This window comes from Notamacropus eugenii, chromosome 1 (genome assembly GCF_028372415.1).
Source record: "Notamacropus eugenii isolate mMacEug1 chromosome 1, mMacEug1.pri_v2, whole genome shotgun sequence".
Classification (NCBI taxonomy): domain Eukaryota; kingdom Metazoa; phylum Chordata; class Mammalia; order Diprotodontia; family Macropodidae; genus Notamacropus; species Notamacropus eugenii.
The window spans coordinates 366,915,421-366,936,800 of record NC_092872.1 but is presented as its reverse complement, the minus strand read 5'-3'; the positions used below and the strand labels follow the sequence as shown (position 1 = coordinate 366,936,800).

Genomic DNA, 21,380 nt, shown 5'->3' with positions numbered 1-21,380 from the left:
AGAAGAGGATCTCCCCCAAACCCCTCCAAAGTGCTTTATGCTCTGACAAGATTGTTTCAGTCATAATCCCACATTCCCCATTCACTGGTAGTTCCAGAGATCTGCTCATGGAACAGGGGGAAGCATCCACAATGGAGCTATAAGGAGGTCACCCAATCTCCTTACCAGCTCCCCGAAGCCTACATTCTCATTCACCATTCACCAGACTGGTCAAAGTCAGCACAGCCAGATTGCTCTTCAACATGTGATACCCTCCTCCAGCACAAAGGCCCCCACTGGTCATGAAAGTCTTTGAGAGACTGGGGTGGCATGTGCTACCAAGGTGCCAATGGAAAGGAGTTACAGCCTGGGGAGGTTGAGAGGGTAGGAGGGGTAGGGGAGAAGAAAGGCAAACAAGCTTTGGACCCTGGGCAAGGAATCCAAAATGCTGCTGCTGGAAGGGAGAGAGCATCCATCATCATCCCTGCCAGGAATACATCCAGCCCCCAAAAAGAAATACTGCCGACTAAAGAGAGAACAACAAAGGACTCCGTTTCATCAGCAATGCGGAGCCAGCGGCGCCCGGCCGGCCAGCCCATCGGTCATCCCACAAAGGTCTTGATTGTCTGAGTGTATGTGTGTGTATGGGGGGGGGGGGGCGGGAAGGATGGAACATTGCACTGGGGGTAGACAGAGTCACCAACAGACTTGAGACACAGAGACAGAGGGACAGAAATACAAAGAGACTGAGACTCACAGATGAAGGGCAGAGACAGAGAGACTGAGACACAGATATGGGAACAGACAGAGATACAGAGGCAGGGGACAGGGAATAGTCAGAGACACGGAAAGACTGAGACACAAAAACAGGGACAGAGAGACCCAGAAAGATAGACAGGGAGACAGAGAAACAGACGTAAAGACAGACAAGGAGACAGAGATTACAAAAGAATTACAAAATGTCAGAGACAGAATAATGGATGGAAAGACAGACACAGAAACATCAGGATAGAAAGACAGTTCAAGACAGATATAAGGAACTAGAAACCAAGGAGAAACAGTAAGAGAAGCTATAAGCCAGATATAGAGAATGACAGATATGAATGGAAACCAAGGAATGTATTAAAGAATGTTCCAAAGCAACCACCACAAGACCCTCCTAACCATTAGAAGTTCCCCCTGAAGGTCTTTCCTCAGAAGGGTCTCTTATTGGAGCATCAAGACTTGGCATAGCCTAGAGCAAAAGACTCTAGCCCAAGACTGGGATACCCTCACTCCTCTAACTCTGTGCTCAGGCCAAAGGACCTCCTGAGACCTCCTTGGCACTCTGGGGACAGATGTTTCAATATGAAAACCCAACAAGGGAATGGTCTTTCAACCTGCTCTGAAAGAAGGAGTTCCTTCTTCCCTACTGCAGAAGAGCCAACCCACCATTTTCTTCCCTTTCCTCCAAGGTCCCAGTCCTCAAACAGGGCTCCCAATCACACTTTAGGCCCAAGGCTTAATTAGAAGCTTTGTAGTCACCTTTGACCTTTTCTGTGTCCCTTGGTCTTTTTCCCTCCCCCTCTGGACTTCAGTGCCAGGGGGTACCCACCTCCCTCCACGAAGTTCTTCACACCAGTTGCAGGAGCTCCCAGCCAGAAGAAGGCCAGTCAGAGTAAATGGGGAAAATGGAGTAGGGATAAGGTGTCAGTGCTGGACCATCCAGGGGAGTTCCCGGTGTCAGGGCCTGGCAGTGCGGTGTGTCTCCTCCTGCAAGTTGAGCCTCATTGGTGGAACTGCAGAAAAAAGGGTGAACATCAAACTTAGAAGGATTCCTTCCTGGACAATTTGGTGAGATCACACCCTCTGTCTTCCCCATCCCTACAAGCTCATTTCTGGGAGGGATGAGTGGAGGGGGAGTAACTCATCTGGTATCCTTCTTCCCACCCATCACCCAAGTAAAACCACAGCACCAAGTCCCATTTGTAACCCTAGCATCATTACCCCAGAGGCCTATAGGATTTATAAGTATGGTGGGATAGGGGATGAGGTGGGGGGAGGAGGAGGCCTAGAAAGCAACAAATCCAACTCCCTCATTTTATAGATAAAGCAATAGAGGCCCAGAGAGCTTAAGTCTAACAACTTGTCTAAGATCAAAATAGTGAGGCTAGGATTCCAACTCAGGTTCCCTGACTCCAAACCTGGTGTTCTCTCTCTGTTAAACAGACTATGCTCTTCTACTCAATAAGCTCCCAACCCAGGATCAATTCATGAAGGTAGGACCCCCAGAAAATCCCCCCAACCCATTAGAGTCCTATATTTAGCTCTAAAACCAAACCCAAGAAACAAGAGAGTAGGTCATGGGTTTATGGAGGTCTGGGATATAATTCCAGCTCTGCCTGACACATTCTGAGGCATTGCCTGTATCATCCTTCTCAAGGTCTTGGACTCTCTATCTGAGAAATGGGGAGATTCGTCCCTGTGAATAAACAGATGTGAATTTGCTCAGCACCAGGGCACGGAATGGAGAAGTGGCTTCCAATGTTCCCTTCTTTGCTTCTAAATGCTCTCTGTCTGCCACCACTACCCTTCTGTGTGAGAGTCATCTTTAAAAAAAAAGCTCAGACCCTCAAAAGAATCCCTGGAGGTACCTCCAAGCCCCAAGGGGAGCAGGGATTGGGAATTTACCTTACCAATCAACTCCCAATGATAGAGGGAGGGCTGTGGGCAGGGCTCCTACCAAGGGATTCTGTACTACAGGGCTTTGGGGAGCAGAGGAAGGGAACAACATTGGCCCTGTGTGAACAGAGCTCTGTCCTGGTGTTTAGAATGCTATGCCAGTGACATCATAATGCTGGTGCTGATGTCATGGACAAAGTGGTTGGGAATGCCTTCTCTAGACTTCTCATTGTCCATCCCTTTTCCTGGCATACACATTTCCTTTAATCTATCCTGTACACTACAATCTGATTAATCCTCTTAATGCACAGCTCTGATTACATAACATCCCAGACTAAGAACCATAAATGGCTCCCCAGTACCTACCAAAATGAGAACAAACTCTAAGCTGACTCTATATAATTGTGGTCCCAATTTACCTTTCTAGCTTGTATCTCATCACTTCCCTACTGAAACCAGCCTTGCTCAAACTAGATTGGTTCATTCACTATACCCCCAGTTTACTAAACATACTGCCCCCAATTCTCTATCCTTTTGCTCTAAAACATCTGAACACCTCCCCCATCCTTCCTCTTTGCCACCAGTCCCAAATCCTATTAGGGCGAAGGTCAAGTCCCATCCCTGTTTGATTTCCTTTGCCTGTGGCCCCACTAAGATAAAGGTCCCCACAGAGAAAGAGAAACACTGTTGGACACAAGTACGCATACCAAACTGGGCACACCAGTGCAAACTGCACAGAAGGCTAGGCAGGAAAGCTACAAGCCACACTAGTTGGTTGAATTGGGCTGATGAATAAGGTGGATGTTTCGTTCCTCTCTGATCCCTGATTCTATTCTGAGAACTTCCATGGAAGAAAGTCACATGGAAAGACAGGAAGACACATGAAAATGTGTGTTGGCAGTTGGCAAGTCTACCAAGAGATGGAGGAAAGGTCTCAATTATCTCAAGGTCATCTCTAGACCCAAAGACTGTATGACCAACATTTCCCCCCACAACTGCTCTGCTAGAACCTGAGCAACCATGTCAACATAGGGTCTTAATTTCACTGACATGTGGACAAAATGAATTACCTACTTACTAGCCCAGACCACAAGAATAAAGGGGCTCCTTTGCCCCCCAAAGGCATGCCGGATCAACAATGAGACCTGAACAATAGGACTGGGGGGGGCAATTTAGAAATGGTCCCTACAGCCCCCTAACCCCAGCACTTTCAGAGCCCTCTTAAAAGGAGGGAGGGTACATAGTACTCGGAAACCCAAAGGAAATACACTTAACGATTGGGTCTTTCCAGAACACACCCACCCACACCCACACCCACAGACACACACCCATACCCACACACCCCTTTTTACTGGGTCTTCACAAGCCCCCACTGTGAGGGAGGTGAGGCGAAGATCTTTTCCGCTATTTCATAAATTTAAAAAAAACTGGTCCAAAGAAGTTGCCCAAGGCCAAACATCAAGTCAGTTGGGTACAACCAGGAGCAGACGCCATATTGTCTCACCCCAATCTGTTATACTGCCAACAACACTATCCAGCTGTCTTTATAATTTTTACCCAGAACCCTGGGATCTAGGCTCTCCACCTAAGATCTAGGATCATTGTTGAAAGGAAAGAATCAGCATTTACAAAGCTCTTTAAGGTTTGCAAAACAGTTTATCCAAATTCACTTATCTGATCCTCCCAACAACCCTATATGGCACATTATTGGGATCCCCATTTTATAGATAAAGAGAGATTAAATGACTTGCCCAGGGTCACACATCTGCCTCCTAAGGTATGTAAGGATTCAAACACAGATTTTCTTGACTTCATTTCCAGCCTCTATCCACAACACCATGATGGGGGCAGGGGTTGAGAGGGTGGTGGTGAGGAAGTGGTCCCTCCCTAAGATCCTCAGAGCCTCAATGAGCTTTCCCTCTCCCACTAAGGGTCAGAGGGTTGTCTGGTCTTCACCCTAAAAACTCCATGTTGCTCAAGTGGCAGGGTTTTACAGATCAGTAGGGGATATAATGAAGAAAAAAGCATCCTGCTGCCCTCAGAGTACAAAGGACAAAGCACTGACTGGAGTTGGAGGACCTGGACTCAAATTCTACCTCTGACCCTTCCTATGTGACCCTGGACATGTCATTTCACCAACATGGCCCTGATTTCCTTATCTGTAGAATGAGAGATTTAGACTAGATCTGAAGTCTCCTCCAACTCTAGAACACTGATTTTATCATCTTGGTGACTCATAGCAGATTAGAGCTGAAAGAAACCTTGAAAAACATCGAATTCAACCCCTTCCTTTTACACAAAGAGGACAGGAGGGCCAGAGAGGAAAGTGACTTCCCAAGGTCACACTATCAATAGTAGAGCCAGAACTGAACCTCCAGATCTAGTTTCTTCTTGGTCTTTCCTACAGAAACTGGGGGGATATGGATGAGTGGCTGGGATAGCAGCGCCAGAGGAGGAAGAGGAGGAGGGGGCGGCTGGATGTCTCTGCAGGAAGTCAAACAGCAGGGAAACACCACTTGTTCTCCTCCCCCAGCATCCCACAGGCTATCCCAGCAGGCTCCACACAAGCTCTCATTGTACAAGGGCTGCATAGCTATGCCACAGCCCTGGGTTCTTGGGTTCTGAGTTTTCTGGGGGGTGAAGAATTGGAAGAATCAGCCTTAGCCACCACACAAGGCTTCCAGCTGCTCCTGTCCCCTTCCTTGTCCGGCAAACTTATCCACCCCCTCCACATCAGAGGAGACTGGGTCACAGGGTAAAGGGGATGAGAACCACATTCCAACCTAGGAGATTTCCCCAGCCATTGCTGAAAGAGGCTCCCAGAGCAAGAGAGGGGGTGGCAGGGAGGAAAGACAAGAAGTAAAAAGGCAGGGACCTTGGCCTAGGAAGTTTCAACCAGCCTGGCTGTGTTGAAAAGGAAGGGAGAAAGACTACTGAAGATAAGAGAGAAGAAGGCTGGGGAAGACCTTCCAAGAAATTCCAGCAGGGGCTGACTGATACAAGCATCATTCTCCTCTAGATTGATTGCCAGGTTTCTGGCCCCAAACACTAGTTGAGTGAATATAGGTGGGAAGATAGACACAAAGAGAGAGATGGGTACCCCTCCATGTTGGCCATTGGTACCAGCTCCCTTCCAGAATTTAACATATGGGACTTTAGAAATAGGAAAGAGGAGGGGGTAGATTTTTGGATATGGGTCCCTAAGGCAGGCTGCAGCCAGAGGGTACAGCAAAGGGAATCGGGAGAAAAGTTGCTGTGAGACTCAGATTTCCCTATCAGCAGCAGAGCACATGGCTGGCCTGGAAAAAATTCTCTGGAAATTTTTACTCAAAAACACAAGGGGCTCATAGAAGGTACACACACACACACACACACACACACACACACACACACACACACACACACACACACACACACACACACACCCATGATGCTGGCGGGTGAGCTAGATGTACCCTGCCCGGGGGCCTGACAGGGCAGCCACGCTCTATCGGGTCAATAATCCACAAACTAAGAGGGATTTATTGTACATGGCAGGGCCTAACAGTGCCAGAAACCCACAGCACTGGTGTGTATGTGTTTTTAAGTATAAAAAAAAAAGTGTGTGTATCCATCTACATCTGTGTCCTTGGGTACAGAGGTTTGTGGTTCCTTGACGTGCTACTGAGGCTATAGTGAGAGTGACACAGAGGTTTACCGAAGATGACTAGTCCTTCCAAGATATGAGTGCGATGTTGACAAGTGAAATTTTGCAAATGTGAAATGGTTCCATTGGAAGGAAGGGAAGAGGGGAAAATAGGGAAGGAGAAGGTAGATAAGGATTGGAATCCAGGGAGGTCCTCTCTTGCAGAAACCAGGCTGTTATCTCCCAGACATGAGGTAGGCTGGCAAGAGTCCACTGGATGGGGAAACCTGGGCAGAAGAATGAGGAGCTGGGGTTTTGGATGTCCACCCTTGTGCCTATTTCTCCATCCAGTCAAGGGTTTCTTGTTTCATGTAAGTGAGGTTATATCTGTGAAGGAGAGGGGCCAGGCACAGTAAGCTGTGATTTATGTCTAGGACAGAAGGGTCACCTGAGCTAGCTATGCCTACCTCTCCCCAGCATGATCCACTCCCCCTATAAAATGGGTCCGACAGTTTTGGCAGCTGAAAGGCAAGACTGCATGTAAACCCTGATGGCCGGGTGGTCTCTTGGCCACCTGCTCCCACCCCCTATTTGGCAGTGATGGGGAATGGGGCCATAGCCTACCTACCTAGGAAGAAAACGTACTCCCCTTTGGCAAGTAGATCTATCCCTTGCCCACCACCCACAACGGCCAACGATGATAATTGTCTGTGGGCTTAACAGCTCTCCCTGGCAGGTTTAGTCCACTGTCACATCTGTGGGCTAGGGCCTCTGCGGCTGGAGCTAGAGAAATAACGAGAAAACAAAAGCCCCCAGACTGCGGGCCTGGTGGAAGGAGGGAGGGAGGGAGGGAGGTGTCGCTCTGGCCTCGGGAGCACAAAAATAATGAGCCAACAGGGGCCGCAAGGCCAGCTTGCCCGCCCAGCACAGGGAGGCTCGAGTCGAGAGCTGGTTCTTTCCGGCCTTCGCTATCTGACCTTGACAGATGCCATGGCGCCGATGCCCTGGAGAGAAGCCGGAGAAAAATGCTGCCCTCTTTCCTCCCCTATCCTCCCACCAGCCCAAAGCAAGGCTACCACACAACTCAGGACTGGCAGCCTGGGAGTTGCCCCAGATTTCCCTACTTGCCCCTCAACCTCCAGCCAAAGCTTAACCTGGCCACTGAGGCAGAGATAGGGCCACATATGGGAGGAGGCCCGAAGGAAGGAGGGAGAAAGCAGGATCAGAGAAAAAGAGTTGACAGTATTCCTTAGGGCTTCTCCAAGCACAGGAACAGGCCCACTTACATTCAGCCCAGACAGAGGATCCCACCTCATCTAACCTGGGGCCCAGTGACTCTGATGGAAAAGAGGTCAACTTTCCATAGGCAAGAAGGCTGAGGTCAACCCAGCATTTCCCCTGTCCTCTTCTCCACAACAACTCATTGGGGAACCCTCTATTATTATTGACTGTGTGTGTGTGTGTGTGTGTGTGTGTGTGTGTGTGTGAGAGAGAGAGAGAGAGAGAACATTTATGATGATGGGTCTCTGTTTTATCATCTTTTAAATGAATTGTTGGACCAGACCATTTGTAAGTTCCTACATGCTAGGGTTCCAGGAGATGTTTGTATTTGCGGACCTGAATGATTGTATAGGTGATTTGTGTTTGAGTTCATGTGTGTGCAATTGTATATAACTGCTCATGGCTCACGTCATCTGCACGTGTAATTATTTATGTATGTCTAGGTTTCTATATGTTTGTATGTACTTTAAGGTTCATGCGCCTTTATGTATGAATGTAGACAAGTGTACCTGTGTGTAATAAAGACTGAGCACATACACCTGTGTTCGTGTGCACATGTAACTGTGACTAGTGGTCCTTATGTGTATGTATGGATGTGAAGGGTCACACAAAGCTGAGGAAGCTAGACCTTGTTCTGGTCTGGGAGAACTCCAGCCCCTAAAACAAGCTGGGAACAGATGGAAAGACGGACAGCCTCTGCATTTGGCCAGGCCCCCAGCCCTGCAGTCGGGCAAGACCAGCTGAATCTTCCACCCCACCGAGATGGGAGGGAGGCTATGAGTGCTGCAGCTGGCACAGTGAGAATGAGAATCAGCTCTGCCAGTCGGTACCAGTGACAAGGCAGCAGAGGGCAGTGGGTGAAGCAAAGGGAGTGCCCCTTTCCCCCCACCCAAGCCCTACCAGGAGGTGTACATGTACCATTCCTCCACCTGTCTCCTTCAGCATCTCTTTTCTTTCATCTAACCCCACCCTTCCCACACTATACCACTCATCCACCATCAACCAACATCCTGGTCAGACTGAAAACCTCTCCAGTGTACCCATGTGCAGTCAGGTATAGCCAGAAAGTAGAGGATAAGGAAAAAATCTGTCCTGGGAAGGGAATCAGATGTGGAGTGGGTGGTAGACCTGAGTAGGAACTGGGATGGGTGGGGAGAGTGTGCTGGGCTGGAGGTGCCCAGAGGAAGATTAGTGATTCAGCACACTGACTACATAATTAAAAAATCATTAGAGGGAGAGAAAGGAGTGTGAGCTCACAGGAAGAGGCGGGAGGGGAATACCATACCAGAACCCCCCCCCCCCAAAGAAAAATCCCACCTTCTAATATAATTATGGAAAAAAAAAAGCTCAGAACATTTCATCTGTGAAGACAAGCTCAATATCCCCTGATCTCAGCTTTAGCAAAGATAGAACTGACCAAAAGCGGGGCAGGTTTGGCCTTCAGATAAACCCTCTTCTCCCCTGGCCTGCCCCTGGGACCTCAAGCCCTGTTGCTCAGGCTAAAGAAAAAAGAAGGCATTTGTAACCTAATTTTTCTCTCTGCCACTCCCTAAGGTGCTAGCCTTCTCCTTCCTTCTCCAAAAATCTTTCCCCTCTAATCAACAAATTCACACCAACCCCCACAATGGTCTGAAGATGACTTCGCCTCCCTTGATGAAATCACTCTGACCCTTTCCTCTCTCTAGTCCTCCATCGTGTTCTCATCTGTAGCCAGTCCCTCCCCTGGCACTGTTTCCAAAACATACAACATAGGAGCACCCAGCCCAAATCACCACTGGGTTCCAAGGGCACACCCAAAGGTTATACCCCACAATAGCATGGCTTAGATAGAAAGGCATAGGGTACAAGACCCTACCATGTGTCTCTGAAATCCCCAGAATGGAACAGTCTTCTTGGATCTGTAACTCCCCCACCACCCCCAGATTAATCCAGTCCCAGCTGGAAATGGCTCCCCGCCCGCAGAAATGCAACCAGCTCTGGGGCACAGCAAGGCTGCTGCTCTCTCCCGGAATGGTGTCCTGGAACAGCATGCCAACACTTCAGGCCTGGAGGAAAAAGCAATGCAGGCAGAAGGGGGTGGGGGTGGGGGCTGTTGGGGTAGGGAGTAAAGCCTAATTAGCCAGCTTGGGATTTCATCAGGACTTGGGAGCCTGCGCCTCGAGCTCTTACAGAAACAACCAGGGGAACAGCCTCTCACAAATGTCCGCAGCAGGGCCTGGGGTTTCTGTGGTCGAGTGGGGGAGGAGGGAGAAGCTGAAAAAACAGGAGCTACCTCTGCTATGGGATGTGAAAGCACAGAAGAGGAGAAAGAGACATGATGGAGAGGAGGAGCCTTGAGCATCTCGCCTCTATGGTCATTTCCCAAGGCCAGTGGAAATGCTGTACCAGAACACTGGCTCCTTTAATTCCTATGGTGCCACTAGGCACCTCAATTAGCCGTGTTCAAAGTTTGTTCCTAATTGGCTTCATTTTCCCTCATAAATGACTCATGGTCCCCAAGGTCCGAAAGATGGGGGACAGAAGGGAATTTGGAAGGAGTTTTGCCCCACTGCCTTCCACTCCCTCTCGATACACCCCAGGCACTCCACAGGTTGGGCTGAGGGGAGGAGGTCCTAGCACGGAGACCAAGACCCAAAGTTGCTTGCTGTTAAGCAGTGAGTGGTTGGCTAATAATGCATTTGAGGTAAATTGGTGAAAATCTGGGGAAGTCTAGTGTGGGAGAGAAGGCTGGGAGTGGGGAGGAGAGATAAGGCAGATAGTGATAAAGATGTGTATGGAGAGGCATAGAGATGGACACTTCACAACCCAGACCCATTTAAATTTTTCCATCAGAAGACACACTTTCCTTTGGTACCAAGGCATTCCTAATACCACAGTCCTGGATCACTGAAAAAAACAAAGGTGGAATTCTCCCACTCTTAAAAAGCAAAGTAATTAGGATATACCTTGAAGGGAATTCTCCCCCAAATTTCAGCTTCCATCTCAGAAGAATGGGTGGGATCCTCAATTGAGGAACTTGAATTATTAAGCTTCTGTGCCTTCCCCTCACTGGCTGCAGTTTCTTCATCAGTAAAACTGGCCTGGTCAAGGAGATACTGAAGATCTTTTTCAATTCTAATATACTACAGAGAGAGCTCAGGGTGGAAAAGGACCTTAGGAAATCACCTGTATCCTCTGTTATATGAGATGGCTTTCTGGGATTTGAAAGGGATATGAAAGAAATTTAGGTGATGTAAAAAGAAAGATAACAATAAAAGAAAATGACTATTAAATAGTAACCGAAAACTGATTAATTTATAATTGTATTTCCATTGAATATATTTACTTTATTAATAAAGCATTTAAAATTAAATAACAATAATTATTATTTTTTAAAGAAATGACTTGGTTCTCAGGAGGATGACAAAAGTGTGAGAGGGCCCTAGGGGAGGGGTTACTCTAACTGCAGACCTGGGAGGAAACAGTAAGATGAGCTCTCCAGTGTCTCAGAAAAGCATGAAGCTTACCCTAGTCCAAGTACATCTTTCCAACTCACCATTTCAGATTTTTTCTGTGAGAAACAGCAAAGCAATGACAAATACACCAATGTAAAAGAAAATAACTTTGAAAGATGCCAAAACTCCAACCAGTGCAGTGCTGATCTATTTTCTTCCCAGAGAGCTTAGCTTTTGGGGAAGGATGTGCTTCCCTCCTCTCAACAGAAAGGTGAGAAGGTGAAAAGGTAGATCTTAGGGTTGGCTAATTTCGTCTTCTTTGTTAAAAAGAAGGGTTCTACTACAGGTTGTTGTATTTTTATAGAATCTAATTATGTTATTAAGAGATTCCTTAAAATAATTTAAATAATTATATATTTTTTAAAAAATTATTTGGTCCTCAGGAGATCTACAAAAGTATGAGAGGTAGGTGACAACAATGCTCTCTTGAAATAATTACTGATTTTTTAAAATGGTTGAGAAAAGGTATAGAGGACCCCTTACTATATACTCCTATGACCAGACAAACTGGCCAAAGTAGCCTGAGGTCAGAGGTGGTTTCTTCAGGCCCAGCTGAAATCCAGTGTGGGATCTTTCCTTGAGGTTATATTGATTTCCCTTGATGGATACACGAGCAGGTCAGTCACAAACTCTTTCCTTCCTTCCCAGCTCAGTCCAATTCCTCCAGCAGCAACACGCCTTCCTTCACAGCCTGGGTTTCCCACCTTCCCATGCCCCTACATCACACCCCCCTACACAGCTTCCTTTCCCACCTCTAACCTGCCAGCCCAAAATGAATCTGGCTTCTAATGTCAGAGGTGACCTCACACTTCTCTCTCCAACACACACACTCATGCTGACCCTGGGGGCTTTGCTCACAGCACATAGCTCAGAGATATGTCCAACCAAATCTGGAGAGGTATCATCCCTTTCTAAAATGGACTTCCCTTCTGTTTTCCTTCCCATCTTTCTGGAAGGACTTGGAATACAGTACTTCTAAGGTCCACTCTACCTTTAGCATACTCCAATTTCTCCTTTTCTTCTCTTCCCCCTTTTCTGGCCTCCTTGGCAGATGAAATGAAACATCAGGTGCCCAGGGTCCCAAAGAAGAGCTGGCCCCAGGCACTGGCAGGCAAAGGTTATTTTGGTTTGGTGGGTGGAGGGAAGGGAACTTGGGTTAGGTTTCCTTAGGGAGAGGTGCCAGAGAGGCAGATGCATGAGAGAGTGCCCTAGAAGAGACAGAAGATGCAGGGGTATTTGCTACTGAAACCTAGCGATCAGCCAAGGGAATGAGGAGGGATGAATGAGGCATCAGAATTTCCCAGAAGGTTAAGAGGAGGAAATCATTTTAGGTGAAGCCTCAACCCTGGCTGGACCCTATAGAAGAGAGGATAATGGTTAAGAGATCTAAATTTCAGTCCCAGCTTTGCTACTGATTGGCTATGTGATCATGGGTAATTTGCTTCCTGACAATGGGTCTCCATTTCAGTTATACAAATGGGAAAAAGTAATCCTTGTTCTGCCAACCCCTCACAGACTTGCTGTGATGGAAAGGGGAATCTGAGGATCATTTCTCTAAAGGTTACAACTGACAAATGAGGAAACTGAGGCCCATAGAGAGGGGAGGTGCTGTGCCCAAGGTCAGAGTAGTCATGCAGGCCCCTCAGAAAGGATGATGCAATGTTCAAAGAGGCGAGGTTATTACCTAATGAAAATCTAGATCTAGGAAGACCCAAGGTCCCAGGAGGAATGAAAAAACATGAGCATCCTTGTGCCCTCAGAGCTCTGATAATTGCCTTCATCACCAATTAACTGTATGACCTTGGAAAAGTTGCTTCACCTCTCTGTGCCCTGGTTTCAAACACCACCACCACCTCACACTTGGAGAGAGCTCTCTATTTTCCAAAGGGTTTAATATCCATTACCTCATCTGTCCAAAGCCAAACTCTTCAAATTCCTCCTCTCCTGCCCCCATCAAACCAAGTCCTTCTTCTAACCTCCTCATTTCAGCTGATGGCCCCATCATCCTTCTAGTCATCCAGGCTCAAGGTTGTATGGGCCCAGGACTCCTCCCCCCTCACATCCAGTCATGTGCTAAATCTTTGGAATCCAACCAGTCCTTTCCTTTTCTATTTCCACAATCACCTCCTTAATTTGGGAGGATTTTGCTGGATTTTTTTCCTGCCCCTCAAATACCTTTACTTATAATCCCTCCCACACAGGCTACAAGATTAATGGTTATAGATTTGACTGTGTCATTACTTAGCTCCAAAATCTGCCATGGCTCCCTATCACTATTTCTCACTGTGGTATTTGAAGAACTCCATGCTCTTCCCCTCACCTATTTCCCAAGCCTTATCTCTGGCTAGTTCCCTTTGCCAGTGCCATATTGCAGCCAGATCAGACAACTGGATGCCCTCTGAACAGATCCCTTGCTTTCTTCCTTTTTATCTTTGGTCATATCCTCTCTTAAGCACTTATCACATTCTTTCATGAATTATAGTCATTTGTGTAGACTATAAAATGTAAGTGCCTTGAGGATACTTGATCATTGTCTAGCACACAGCCTGAAAGCCCTCAACCAGGACTGACTGAACCTCTCTCCCTTTGGTGACAATGTATAAAACAATTGACTATTAAAATGTAGACTCAGCTGATATGTTGGTTAGTTTTGGTGAACTGGTTGTTTGCTTGTTTTTTCATTCTGTATTATAAGGGATGGTTTGATGGGAAGCAGAGAATGGAGTGATATAATTAAAAACAAAAGACATCAATGAAAACTTTAATTTTTTTTTAAAAAAGCAAAAAGGACTGGCTAAATCAATCATTACAACAACCCTATAAGGCAGCAGTTGTAAGGTGAAACCTTATCTCCATTTAACAGATGGGGAAAATGAGCCACATTGTTGCCTTGAGGTTGCTAAGCAAGGCAGTGACAGAATTAGAACCCAGGTTTCCTGAATCCCAGGTCAGTGTGTTTTTAATTATGTTCTCAACAGCACTACACTAAGAGCATTCTGAAGAGCTAAGGAGACAAAGGGAGTATTCCAATTTCATTAACGCTTATATCCCTCCAGGACAGGCCAGTAACAACTGTGGCTCCCTTCTTCATCTCATGCTGGGGTATCTGCACAGACAGGAAGGAGGCTGGACACCACTCCCTAAAGTCACTAAAAAAAACTGAAAGGGAATAAGACTGGGAAGTGTATCCACATTGTTACATGGCTATGGGCCATGGAAAGAGTACCAGAATGGGTGTTGGGAACCCTGGGTCCAAGTCTCAGATTATTATTTACTGTGTGATCTTGGGCAAGTCATTTAAGTTCGCTGAGTCTGTTTCCTTAAAACAACTGGACTATCTACACACACAGGTGTAGACATGGGCACTCCCTAAACATTAAAATGTGATAAAAAATAGGAGCTTTGATTCATCCTTGAGATATAGGGAGAGCTCCTGACCTGGGAGGAGAGGGGATAGGCTTACACACTACTGGTCTCTTACTGATGAACAATTTTGGTTCAACAAGCCCAAAAAATATTTCTGCAGTGGTCAATGCTAACTGGCTAAACAGAGAGCAGCCCAAGCTATGTGATACCTTCTGTGAACATGAATTAAATTGCGATTACTTTGTATTCCTTGTTTGCTCATGATTTCTCTTGGTATAATGCACAGCCTTGGCTCCCTTCTCAGTGCTGAAGCCTCCTATCTCCAACTCCACAAGGATGCTTGGACAATGACTGAAGAAGGTGCTGGGTCAGGAGAAAAGGGAACCAGAGACAAGAGAGAGGAAGTGGAGGAAGGAAGAGAAATAGCCAACAGTCCCCAAGAGTCCAACCGGTTGCCCAAGATATAGTCACCCTGCTCCAGACTCCCCCTCCAACTGGCCCCAGAACATTCAGCTCACTGAATCTGAAATGGTTTCCCTGAGGGTCAAAGTGAGGAAGATTCCACCCATACTCTTATGGAAAAGCTATTTCCCAACCATCTTGAAAAGTGGGGTTCCTCAAAAGTTCAGAAATCTGACTCCCTACTCTGCCATGCCATCAGAACTTAAACAGTAGTGGGAAGAAAGTATGAGAGCTGGAAGAACTTGGAATTAAAATACTTGGATTTGACTCCTAAGTCTGCCACACAGTCATAGCCTCTGTGACCTTGGACAATCTACTTGCCCTCTATGGACTTCGATTTATTTGAAAAATAAAAAGTCTCTAAGTATCTTCCAACTCTAGTATTCTAGCAAATAGCCTAGGCCCTATCACCACATCAGTGAACTATGGGAAGGGGTATCATCCCAAATGGTGCTGGATATACCCTATTCTGGTGCTGACCCTGGTGAACAGCCAGGATGATGATCATGATAATAATAATATCTAGCATTTATATAACACTTTTAAGGTTTGCAAAGCATTTTACAAATATCTCATGTTATCCTTACCACAACCCTGGGAGGTAGGTGCTATTATTATCTCAGTTTTACAGATGAAGAAACTGAGGCAGACTGCCGAAGCTTACCTAGTTAGTGTCTGAGGCTACACCTGAATGGTGGTCTTCCTGGTTCTAGGGCTAGCACTCCTTCTACTGTACCAGCCTGGCTGCCTCACTCATATTCTATCCCTTCCTTCCTGAGGGGCTTGGGAAGTTCTCTCAGCTGGATTCCTTTTATAGGATTTGCTTCTCAATTCAGGGGTATAGGAAGTGAGGAACTAGTTAAAAGAGGTTGTATGTTTCAGGAGGGGGAAAGGGATATGACTGAATGATGGGTGGGTGGACAGAGACAAAGCTGGGGAAAGCCTGAGGTGGGAGCTAAAGAAATAACTTAGAGCAGACCTCCAAGCCTTATGGGAACCACCTTTTTATCACCACTACGTCCCCTTCAAGGAATTATTCATTTTAATATGATTCTTTGTCTAGAGTACATCCAGATTCAACCTAGAAGCCACCAGATTTGCCCCAAAGGCCCCTAGACTTTACCACTCTTTGCTCAGGGCTTTCTTACAGCTGGGGAGAGTCCAGTGGGGTCTGCATCCTGAGGCCAGAAGTCATGTTCACTCTGTTGCCCATGACAACCAAATCAGCCTGCCTCCCTGCCTCAGGTTCTCAGTGTGAAGCCCATCCCCAGGATTCTGGCAGGGTGGGAAGGGATTTCAGGGAAATTAGGGGAGAGAAACTACTCAGACATGGGTCCTAAAGTGGGGGTAGGGAGAAGCATAGCTAAGGAAGAACACTAGCTTTTGGAAGGGGTGGCAAGGGAAAAGCAAAAGATTAAGGTCAACCCTAAAAGTGGTCCCAGTGTCTTTTTTGGGGGGGAGGGTAATTGGGGTTAAGTGACTTGCCCAGGATTACACAGCTAGTATCTAAGGTCACATATGAACTCAGTCTTCCGGATCCCAGCATGGTGCTCTATCTTCTGCACCACTTAGCTGTCCCCCCACCCCTGTAGTCTCTATTAAAAAAACCCAGAACTTGGAAGAAACTTGAAGTTTGACATATATGGAAACTGAGGCCCACAGAAGTGACTTCCTCTAGACACAAAAACTGTGATCCAGGTGAGACTTAGATCCAGGCCCCCCGCTGTTATTATCACCACATTCCCACTCAACCACACACATACCCTGACCAGAAACATCCCAATGATTTGGGGGGCTGAGGGAGAGAGAGGGAAAGCAAAAACATGGAAACCCCAGTTTCCCGTTCATTGCAGGAGTGGAGCTTTCAGACAAGAGATATTTGCTATAGGCAAATTAACTCACAACATTGGTAGGACTAAGCATGGTGGGTCAGGCAGCACCTAGAGTCTTCAATTAATTAACTTTTCCAAATTAATTCCCAAAGCAAAACTCCATAATTCTATCTATATCTGAGACAGTGATGGGCAAAGAATAGGACCAGGACTGACACAGTCACCTTCCCACCCCTTAATTAGGGGGCTGGACTGAAGACGTTGGTTTCTTCCCAAACAGGGCTAGCTAGCTTCCCTGGAAAAGGGTGGAAATGGGGGGTTGGGTAGACAGGGTAGAAATACTAGGTAGAGAAAGGAGAAATTTAAATCCCTGAACACATTTTGAAGGCTCAGTGAAAAGAGAAAAGAGGTGGTTATGGGAGTCGGCCAGCAGCCAGCTTAAACCCCCTTCCCTCAATCGCACTCCTGCCCCCTCAAACCCATCGGCAGGGTCACCTCAGCCTGGCGAGGCAGTACACTGTTTACGGGGCCGCCATGGCGTTCTAATTTCCCAAAGGGGCTGAGATTAATTAGCTCACACACAGGCATGGAGAGAGAAGGAGAGGGAAGGAGAGGCGCCCACCACTTCCCTACCAGCCAGGCGGCCTTAGAGAGAGTGATTCTGAAGGTCAGAGACCAGAAGAGCAGAAGACACAGGAACCGAGAAAAACAACTTGTACCTAAATAATCCCAGGGAGCCAGCAAGCAGCTTAAGGAAGGGGATAGGGCCACCCAGGGGTGCAGGGGGCTGGGGTTCTGCCCTCTCTTATGGAAGCAGATCAAACTTATAAGAGAGCTTTGGAAATCTTAAAACTCTACATAAATGCTGGCTGCTATAATTATTAAGTATTTACAAGGTGAAGGTGGTGGTGGTGGTGGCGGTGGTGTCATATCTCGACTCATGGATATACTGTTTTTTATCAGTTTCAGAGAATCTCTAAATCTATGAATTGGATGGGGCCTTAAGAGGTCATCTAGAGCTGACCAAGACTCTTCTCAACTACCTCACTAACCACTGGCACCAGAAGCATTTATTAAGCACTTATGATATGCTAAGTTCTTCACAAATATTACCTCAATTTATTGTCACAATATCTCTGGGAGAGAGGCGCTATCATAACCTCTCATTTTACAGTTAAGGAAACTGAAGCGGAGAGCAGCTACGTGATTTGGCCCAGGGTCACAAAGAAACACAAGTATCTGAGGGTGGATTTGAACTCAAGTCTTCCTGAGCTCTATCCCACTTTGCACCTAGCTTGTCCAGCCATCACCCAGCCTCTGCTTAAAGACCTCTAGTAAAGGGAAACCCCCTGCTCCAAGGGTAGTCCATTTATCTAACTTTTGTGTTCATTCCATTTATTAGGAAGCTTTTCCTTACATCAAGTCTAAAACTATCTTACTTTGAAATCCCTGCCCATTATTTTAAGTTCCTCCTTTGAGGAACAGAATGAAATCTTTTATTTATTCTCCCCCTTTTGCATAAGGGCCCTCAATAGTTCAAGATCACTCTCAGGTTCCCCATCCCCAGGCCTTTTCTTCCTCAGGCTAAACTTTCCCAGTTCCTTTCTGCTATCACCCTGATTGCCATCTTCTGGACACACTCCAGGTCACTGATGACCTTCCTAAAATGTGGTCCCCAGAACAGCACACAATACTCCAGATATGGGGGTCTGACCAGGGGAGAAAACAGCAGTATCATCACCTACCTCATTCTGTACATCATGCCTATTTTAATGCAACCTAAGGTTAGAATTAAATTTGGGGGTGGGGTGGTTATATCAATGTCACGCTACCAACTCAGATTTAATGTTTAGTCCACTAAAAGGACAACAACCCAACTCCAGATCTTTTTCAAACTACCTAACCATACCTTCTCCCATACAAGATTTTTTGAATTGTGTAGGGCTTTACATTTTTCCCTATTAACTTTCATCTTATTTAGTTCATCCCGCGTGTTAACTATCCCTCCCATCTGCATGTCAGCAAATCTGACAATAACTTCTATGGTTTTATCCAAGTCACTGATTAAAGAAAAAGAAAAATTGACCTCTCCATACCCTGTGAGGGAGTAGTACCAAGATTTTCCCCATTTTACAGATTAGAAAACTGGAACTCAGAAAGGTGACGCCTATTCTGGTACAGCTAGCGGTAGAGCTTTAAACCTCATAAAGATGATTCTGGATATGTCATTTCACCTGTAAGTGTCCCAGGCAACGCTAAGGCTACAGATTACAGACCTGATGGCTAGCTGCACTTGTATAAGGTGCAGCCTCGTTGGGAGTTCCTTATAACGTTCAAAAGTAATTTTTTTACAAGTATAAATAACTGATATATGAGATGGCAAATTCCCAAAGGGTAAAGATTAGCTTATCATCTATAATGTCCATATAGCAGAAAAGGGAGTATTTGAACACAGATCTCCTGAGTCTAAGTATGGCATTTTTTCCTACCTATACTATTACTAGACTGAACTGTTCCCATTCTTTTTCTTGAGTCTGTCACATGTTAAGGCCTTTGACCTCCCTAGGCTTGTGTTTCCCATAGCTCAAGTTCTTTTGGTAATGGATCTGAAGGGACTTCTAGAGGACCAGAGATTGTTCACTTGTGCAAATGGCACTTCAAGGTCAGGTGTTGGGAATTAGGGGGGATGTTGGTGAGAGGAAGGAAGAGAAGGAAGAAGAGACAGGGATCCTTTTGGTGGCAGGACTACAAGGTTAGCCCACCTACCTCCTGGTGGAAGGTGTGACAACGCTGTCCAGGGAACAGCTTGGCTGACTTTACTTCATCTTGGGGGGCCAAGGATAGAACACTTGCCCAGGGTCACAGTGAACCAGGACAGAATATAAATAGGGCAAGGCAACCAGGAACAGCACTGAGAAAGCCCATGTTAAAGACCAGCTCCTTACGCATGCCCCTCCCTCCTCAGAGTAGTAGGAATCTGGGAAAGAGGGATAAAGGATTGAAACAGCAATTTAAAGGGCATCTTATGGGATAATTTTCTTCCTCTAGCATACTCTGCTAGCTCAAGTAGGTGGGCCTCAGCCCATGAGAGTTTCCATCTCCACAATCTGAGCCTGTCCTTTTCCCTGGAGGAGGGTCCACACATGGATGGATAGAACCCAGGTGCAGGTGAAGGCCAGAGGCACTGAGTGGAGGGGAAAGACGAAGGAAAAGAGAGGAGCCTTGGTGAATTTTAAACCAATCTCTCAAGCCAGTTCTCACACTCGATTTTGAAAATGTATCCTAAAAGATACCTTCCGTTCTCTCTCCCTGCTTCCTTTCTCCTTCCCTCTCTCCCTTCTCTGTCTCTTTCTTCCTCCCTACCTCCCCCCTCTCCCCAGTCCAGCAGGCTCCCACACTCCCAGATTCCCCACATATTCCCCATCCTCTTCCTCCCTCCTACTATCCCTCATTTCCCAGTCTGATGGCAGGCCACCTATCACAAACACATGCATTCCCAGCCTGGCCCCTGGAGCTCGGGATGTTCACACCACTGAGCTACATACCAATTCTCCCTCCCAGCCCCAAATCTCTCCCAGGTCTCATAGAGGAGGAAGAACCATGGGGCACTGGTGACCAGTTCAGTCTATCTGTGTGGTTCTTCCTCCCCCAACAACGTCATCACCAATCTAGCACTTCTCCCCTGTTCTTTAGGCCTCCCACCATTAGATAATCAGCCCCTTTTGGACAAAGTCCTTTGTTCCCCAAAGCCCCAGGGAGTTCATATACTTGACGACTAATGCTGCACGTAGGCAGGGTAACAAATAGGCGACTCTGGGGTTGGGTTTCAAGCGCAGATAGGTCCACTCCCTGGCAAAGAGGGGGCCCTGGAACAGGGGGAAAGGCCAAAGTGACGCCTCTACCCACATATAGCGACACGGTAACTTCCTCCAAGTCTGGGCCCCCACCATCTGCTGCAGGCCATCTGGACCCCAGAGGTCTCAGGAATAGCTCCGGTGGCCGAGAACCCCACTACACCTCAACCTCTTAAATGAGAGGCCAACAGAAGAGATAGGCTGCTTTTAAACCACAGTCCATAATCCAGGCCATCAGCCCGGGGCAGTGGCCTGCTCTCTCACCCTTCCTGTCAGGAGGGAGTCAGACCATCTCTTTGTCTCAACTGCCCCACCATTAAAATTTCAAAACCTTCCTCCTCAGAGTGTTAAGAGAATGGATTCAGTTCAATCCCCATTAAGAGCCTACACTGCCTGGCCCAAAGTCAGGTGGTAGGCATAGAAAGACTCACAGGTAGAAAAGGAAACAGCCCCTGTCTTCAAGAAACTTACATTCCACCGAGGGGAGGAAAAAACAAAACAAAACAATGGATTTAAGTGAGGAAACACCAAACTGTTACCAAAATAAAGTAACAAGATAGGAAGGGAGGAGGAGAGGGTGGAGGGCGCCAGGAGGAAGTACTAAGACACGAAGCTGCCAGTTAAAAAAGGTGTGGCCTAAGCTGGGTCTGGATGGAACTAGATGGACTCCAAAATGGCAAGGATGGGCATTCCAGGCATGAGGCACAGCTTATACAAAGTATGGAGGTGGAATAATGGCAATTATGGATTTGAAAGAGCTTTAAAACTCATAAGGATGACTCTGGACAGGTCATTTAACCTCTAAGGGTCCTAGGCGACTCTCTAA

General features: G+C 46.8%; 1 protein-coding gene across 4 annotated transcripts in view; it reads right to left on the bottom strand.

Annotated features, from left to right (window-relative positions):
* CXXC5 (CXXC finger protein 5) overlaps nucleotides 1-20,018 on the bottom strand; it is a 30,381-nt gene extending 10,363 nt beyond the window's left edge. The window contains exons 1-2 of one of the 4 annotated variants that reach the window (XM_072630487.1): nucleotides 19,467-20,018; nucleotides 1,574-1,757 (exon numbers count right to left, since the gene is read on the bottom strand). The gene's annotated coding sequence lies outside the window, so the exon portion shown is untranslated. The other 3 variants (XM_072630488.1, XM_072630486.1, XM_072630489.1) reach the window with 3 other exon arrangements.
* Nucleotides 20,019-21,380: the final 1,362 nt, after the last annotated feature.